The 6,953-nt window shown below is 52.6% G+C and overlaps 1 long non-coding RNA gene across 1 annotated transcript; it reads right to left on the bottom strand.

Annotated features, from left to right (window-relative positions):
• Positions 1–669: 669 nt before the first annotated feature.
• Positions 670–6,469, bottom strand: LOC147975849 (uncharacterized). Its single transcript, XR_015601138.1, has 3 exons — positions 6,053–6,469; positions 4,623–4,692; positions 670–2,993 (listed from the first exon to the last, which is right to left on the bottom strand). It is a non-coding gene; the product is annotated as an uncharacterized LOC147975849 (long non-coding RNA).
• Between the last annotated feature and the right edge of the window lie 484 nt (positions 6,470–6,953).

Below are 6,953 nucleotides of genomic sequence, written 5' to 3'. Positions count from 1 at the left end.
CACGGGGGGGCTTCTCGGCGCTTGGAGGCGGTGCTGATCCGGCGGGTGAACGGCTTGACGTGATGGCTCGAGGGTGGTGCCTGGGAGCCACCCAGGAGAGCTGCGACGACGGGCGGCGCTAGTGCGGCGAAACAGGCGAGGAAGAGGTCGCGCAGCTCCTCCTAGGAGGTGACAGAGGCCGTCGGCAGGTGGAGGAGCCACGCGCGCGGGATGCCGGTGAGGGCCATGGGTAACCATTTGGCCATCACCCGGTCGTCGCCCCGGCTCTGAGGACGGCCTCCTCGTACGCCAGTAGGAAAATCATCGGGTCCGTCGCGCCGTGGTAGCGCGGCGGCGTCTCGGGCCTGAACTTGCGCGGCCACTGCACCTGTCGCATGGCGGGGGCCAAGGCCCGGAGCCCCCTGGCCCCAGTGTCGACATCCGTTGCTGGAGCGGGCGGCGCGTTGTCCGCCATGAGGGCGGGATGCGATGTTGGGGGAGAGCGGGTCGTCAGGAGGGAGGACTCCGGCGCACCCCTACCTGGCGCGCCAAATGTCGAATTTCGGGTTCCGGCAGACCCTTGAGGTTCGAACACTGGGGTGCACGCGGAGATCTCTCCCCTACCGATCTACGTCCAATCTCCTCGCGTGATCTAAGCTGGAAACAACGAACAACACAAGGGACACAAGGTTTATACTGGTTCGGGCCACCGTTGTGGTGTAATACCCTACTCCAGTGTGTGGTGTGGTGGATTGCCTCAGGGGGCTGATGATGAACAGTACAAGGGAAGAACAGCCTCGCGAGAGGTGTTCTTGAGCTGGGGCGATGAACTGCTAGGGTGAGTTCGGTCGCCTCTCTCTCTGCTAGGGCTCTACCAGATTTCTGGATCTCCCTCTACTCTGTGTGGCTAGTTCTACTTATAGAGGCCCTGGGCCTCTCCCCAAATAATGAGCGGGAAGGGCACCAACAATTGGCCATTTTGAAGGGGAACATATAGTACAAGTTATCCTGACCAAAGGTGGTCTTTGGCTACCAAAAGCACTGGTGATGACGCCGTCTTGGGCTCCACGGTGACCTCCGTCCTGTCGCTCTGCTGGTCTTGGTCTCGTTGCACCGAAATGGTAACCTTTGCCCGATGCCTTGTCCTGTGCTTGCCCCTTTTGCACCAAAGGGGAAACAAGGACACTGCGCAGGCCGGCGCCCGCCTGTCATGGCTTGCGTCACGGGTTCCTCGCGAGGTACCCCTTCCTTGATCTCTCCGCCTCCTCGCGAGCCTGCCGGATGAGGCCGCCTCTGAGGAAGCTTCCTATCGTCCGCCCCGCGAGGCTTGGCCCCTCGCGAGGGTCTTGAGCTTGAGCTGATGAAGATGGGCCGCGCTGGGCCCCCACTTGAGCCACGCCGCGGGCCGCAGGCAGGAAAGTCTGGGGACCCCCGTTCCCAGAACGCCGACAGCATATTAGGATTATTTAAGCAAATTACCATGCTATTTAAGACTCTCAAAATAATCTAAGTGAAGCATGAGAGATCAATAGTTTCTATAAAACAAATCCACCACCGTGCTCTAAAAGATATAAGTGAAGTACTAGAGCAAAACTATATAACTCAAAAGATATAAACGAAGCACATAGAGTATTCTAACAAATTCCAAATCATGTATGGCTCTCTCAAAAGGTGTGTACATCAAGGATGATTGTGGTAAACTAAAAAGCAAAGACTCAAATCATACAAGACGCTCCAAGCAAAACACATATCATGTGGTGAATAAAAATATAGCTCCAAGTAAAGTTACCGATAAAAGTAGACGAAAAGAGGGGATGCCTTCCGGGGCATCCCCAAGCTTTGGATTTTAGGTGTCCTTCGATTATATTGGGGGTGCCATGGGCATCCCCAAGCTTAGGCTCTTGCCACACCTTGTTCCATAATCCATCAAATCTTTACCCAAAACATGAAAACTTCACAACACAAAACTCAAAGTAGAAAATCTCATGAGCTCCGTTAGCGAAAGAAAACAAAAGACCACTTCAAGGTACTATAATGAACTCATTCTTTATTTATATTGGTGTTAAAACTACTGTATTTCAACTTCTCTATGGTTTATAAACTATTTTACTAGCCATAGATTCATCAAAATAAGCAAACAACACACGAAAAACAGAATCTGTCAAAAACAGAACAGTCTATAGTAATCTGAAGCTAGCGCAAGAGCTTGAACCACAAAAATTCTAAAATAAATTGCTGGACGTGAGGAATTTATCTATTAATCATCTAAAAAAGAATTAACTAAATATCACTTTCCCCAAGTCTTCCCAACGGTTCTACTTGGCACAAACACTAATTAAACACAAAAACACAACCTAAACAGAGGCTAGATAAATTATTTATTACTAAACAGGAGCAAAAAGCAAGGAATAAAAATAAAATTGGGTTGCCTCCCAACAAGCGCTATCGTTTAATGCCCCTAGCTAGGCATAAAAAGCAAGGATAGATCTAGGTATTGCCATCTTTGGTAGGCCATCCATAAGTGGCTCTCATAATAGATTCATAAGGTAATTTAATTTTCTTTCTAGGAAAGTGTTCCATGCCTTTCCTTAACGTAAATTGGAATCTAATATTTCCTTCCTTCTGTGACGCCCTCGATTCAATCATACACTAATCATACACGCAAATGTGTACGATCAAGATCAAGGACTCACGGGAAGATATCACAACACAACTCTAGACACAAATTAAAATAATACAAGCTTTATATTACAAGCCAGGGGCCTCGATGGCTCGAATACATAAGCTCGAAAACACAAGAGTCAGCGGAAGCAACAATATCTGAGTACAGACATAAGTTAGACAAGTTTGCCTTAAGAAGGCTAGCACAAAAGCAACATCGATCGAAAAGGCAAGGCCTCCTGCCTGGGAGCCTCCTAACTACTCCAAGTCGTCAGCGGTCGTCACATAGTAGTAGGCACCCTTGGGGTAGCAGTAGTCATCAGTGGAGTCGCCTGGCTCCTGGGATCCGTCATCTGGTCGTAACAAACGGGTATGGGGGAAAAAGAAGTAGCAAAGCAACCGTGAGTACTCATCCAAAGTACTCGCAAGACTTACATCAGATCTAAACTAAGTATGCATCTGTATCAAAGGAATGGGTTGTATATGTGGACTAGGCTGCAGAAAAGCCAGAATAGGGAGAAGGCTTAGTCCTATCGAAGACTAGCATCTTCTGGAAACCACCATCTTGCAGCAACAGGAGGGAGTAGAGTAGCATAAAGTAAAGTAGTAGAAGTGTTATCAACCTCAGCCAGAGATCCTTTCTCGACTCCCTGCGAGAAAGCAATCCCAGAGCCATACTATCTAGTTATCATCTCATATCCAAGTCTCATCTCCAGGTCTCATCTCAAGTATCCAGTTTTAGTTGTATCGATCGGGATACAACTCCAAGTGTCTGTTACCATAGGACAGGCTATCGATAGATGTTTTCTTCCCTGCAGGGGTGCACCAACTTACCCACCATGCTCGATTAACTCCGGCCGGACACACTTCCCTGGGTCATGCCCGGCCTCGGCCAAACAATACGCCGCAACCCTACCTAGGCTTAATAGAGAGGCCAGCACGCCAGACTAAACCTATGCCCCCAGGGGTCATGGGCCATCTCCCCGGGAACTCATGCACGTTGCGTGGGCGGCCGGTGAGCAGACCTAGCTACCTCCTTCAACAAGGCAGGAGCTTACGCAGTCCAACCCGGCGCGCGCCGTTCAGTCGCTGACGTCTATTAAGCTTCGGCTGATGTATACAACGTAGAACTCCCATACAATGCCCACGTGATGGTTAGTGCTATCAGGCCAGAGGCCCCTCGGATCAAATATCCAAACCGTAGTGGATTAGGAGCATGCGGTAACAAGCAGAGACTCATGAAAGATGTGACCCCATTGCCCCATCTCGAGTACTTGCGGCAAGGGCTAAGAATGCCCGGCCACGCCTCGTAAGTATCTCGCGGGCACCTTCCAGGTCAACCCGACCACATCACTCGCTATTAAGCTCGCGCGGGTACCCCTTAGGGTCGACCCGTCGTTAGTAACATGGTTCAGTGTAAAGTCATAGTAACCATAGTAACTGTGTGTCTAACACCAAGGGGGAAACCCGAGGAATCACCCCCGGTGAATCCCACTCGATGTTATCATCAAGGTGAACGTAAGAGGATCCACCCTCGAGGTTCACACTTGAGGGGTTGCACCACAGAGCGGTAACGGAAGTGGTTAAGGAGGAAATCACCCTCGATGACCTCGACCGTATAGCTACACTACAGAGATCTTATCAGGAGTGATGTAAGAGGTTCCACCCTTGGCACTCGATGGTAACTCTGCAGAGTCGTACAACTAGGGGGGTGATGTGCGGTGTCGGGGCCTGGACGTCGATCACGTTGATCGAGTCATCGAACATAAAGCGAGGCAACTGGGACAAGGTGGGGGTCACTGATGGATCTCTAACAAACCTATACTAAGCAGTTTAGGATAAGTAGGTAAGGTATAAAAGCAGGTAACAACAACAGGCTATGCATCAGAGTAGGATCATACAGAAAGCAGTAGCAGTTCTAATGCAAGCATGAGAGGAAAAGAAATAGGCGATATCGGAATGCTCAAGGGGGGTTTGCTTGCCTGGTTGCTCTGGCAAGGAGGGGGTCGTCGTCGACGTAGTCGATCACCGGGGCATCACCGGTCTCGGGGTCTACCGGAGAGAAGAGGGAGAAGAAACAGTAAATACAGAGCAAACAATGCATCACAAGGCACAACATGACGACAGGCAGAGCTAGGGTTGCCCTAACGTAGTACTACACGTTGTAGACGGAGGGGATAAACATCCGAGGATGAATTCCCGGCGTTAGGCGGATTCCGGACAAATGAAAGAGAGGGGACGGTTCCATGTTCAGCATGCTAGGGGTATGTGACAGATGAACGGACCGCGTATTCGGATTCGTTTGATTTTTCTGAGCAACTTTCATATATAAAGTTTTTCGATCCGAGCTACGGATTATTTTATATGATTTTTCAAAATTTAAACCACTTTGGAAATACTGGATTTATTTTAATTCGAAAATAATAAATAGATAAATTGCTTTGGGTACACAGGAGTGTACCCAGCAATGTGTATAAGTGTATGACATGTGGGTCGTGCTGACTGCCCAGTCACCAGTCAACAGTCAAAGTTGACTGGTCCAACTGACATATGGGGCCCACATGTCATAGAGGGGCTCTATTTGATCTTATCCACACAAATAGTAAGGGGGTCCCACCTGTCATAGGAACACTTTTATTTTTAACAGACTGATTTAAAGGGGGAGTTAGTAGATGGGACCCATGTGTCATACACTAATTAGGAGGGGGGTTAGCACCAATGGGGATTAGTTCCTAAACTAAACGAGGCCGGTCAGTACAGAGGCATAGGCGCCGGCGCTCGGGGACTGCGGCCAGGAGCAGCAGGACGGGGCGCTGGGGAGGCGCGCGAAGGTGGCGACGACGGCTGTAGGCGGGCGCGGCACAGGGGGCCGCCGGCAGTGGCGGGCGAAGGCGGGGGCGGCCGGAAGCAGCGAGCAGAGGCGGGCGGCATGCACGAGCAACGAGGGGAGCAGGGGAAGGGAGGAGCAGCGGCGGCCGCCGTAGCGAGCAAGGGCAGCGCAGGCGAGCGGGCCCGCAGGTCGGGTGTGGCGGCTGCAGCCGCAGCACGAAGCAGCGGGAGGCGGCGGTGGCGGCGAGCGGGGACGGGGCCCAGGCGCGGCGCGAGCGGCTGCCTCGCACGGGTGTGCGCGCGCTGAAGGGTGGGCATGGGAGCAGAGCGGCGGCAGGCCGGGCGGAGCTAGCGGCGCGGGCAGCAGCGAGGCAGCGCGGGCGGGGCGGGCGCGCGCGTGCGTGTGCGGCAAGGCGCAGGGGCGCGGCCAGGGCAGGGAGGCGCAGCAGCGGGCACGGTGTCTGCATAGCGACGGGGCGGTGAGCGTGGCCTCCGGTGGCTCCGGGCGCAGCGATGATGGTGGCCTAAGGCACCGGATCCGAAGGGAAAGGGGGAAACAGGGGAGGACGAAGCTGCTGCTCACATCGGTGACGAGGAGCGACTCGGGGCAGCCGGAGGAGGTCGAGGGAGTGGTGAGGCTCGGTCGACGGCGGATTCCGGCAGGGGAAACGGGCGTGGGCGCCGTTGCTGCAGCTCCTCCGCCCCGATCGGGTGGTGTAGTCGACAAAGATGGCGACGGCACTTCTCTTGGCGTCTTCCTGGTCGGCAAGGAGGCCTTTGGCCACGACGGCGACGAAGCAGTGGTGGCGATGGCGTTCGGGGTCGAGCGAATCGAGTGGAGCGGCTCAAGGAGGAAGCAAAAGAGGGGACTAGGGTTCAGGGGGGAGAGAGAGGGGCGCGGGGTTGGTCTTATCCCCACGGCGAGGCCGGCGAGTTGGTCGGGGTCGTCCTCGCCCCTGTAGCGACACGGAGCAGAGGAACAGGAAGGGAGGGAGCGACCGGTGGGGGGGTGTTAGGTGGGCTAGGGGATAAGGAGGCAACGGGGTGGGCCGGCCTGTGGGGGTGGCCAAGTGGACCGGCGGGGTTGAGGCCCGGTGGGGAAAAAGGGGGGGGGGGGGGGGGGGGGGGGGTCCTTTTCTGTAATTTTATTTGTTTTATTTTCTATCGAAAGGAAAGCTACTGTTTTGGATAGAAACAAGGCATCAAAAGATTTTTGTCGAGTGTGAAAATTAGCAAATAGTTCAGGCACAATATTGTAGTGTTGCCTAAAAAGTTTCAGGGCCCAAGGAATTGTTCAAGGATTTTTAGAGATAGAAAAGGTCATTTAATATGATGTTGGAACAGCAAATAAGTTCCAGGGGCACTTTCGGAATCCAAAAGAGGTTGGTTCCAGCATGAAAAATACCCAGGGATTATTTTCCACACTCTGAACATTTTAGTTTTCATGTTTGGAAAATTCTAATTTTGACTTTAAATTTGAGTTT

The sequence above is a fragment of the Triticum urartu genome, chromosome 4A (assembly GCF_056163025.1).
Source record: "Triticum urartu cultivar PI428250 chromosome 4A, HENAU_Tu73, whole genome shotgun sequence".
Lineage (NCBI taxonomy): Eukaryota > Viridiplantae > Streptophyta > Magnoliopsida > Poales > Poaceae > Triticum > Triticum urartu.
The sequence above is the reverse complement of the archived record's forward strand: the minus strand, read 5'-3'. Positions and strand labels throughout refer to the sequence as shown.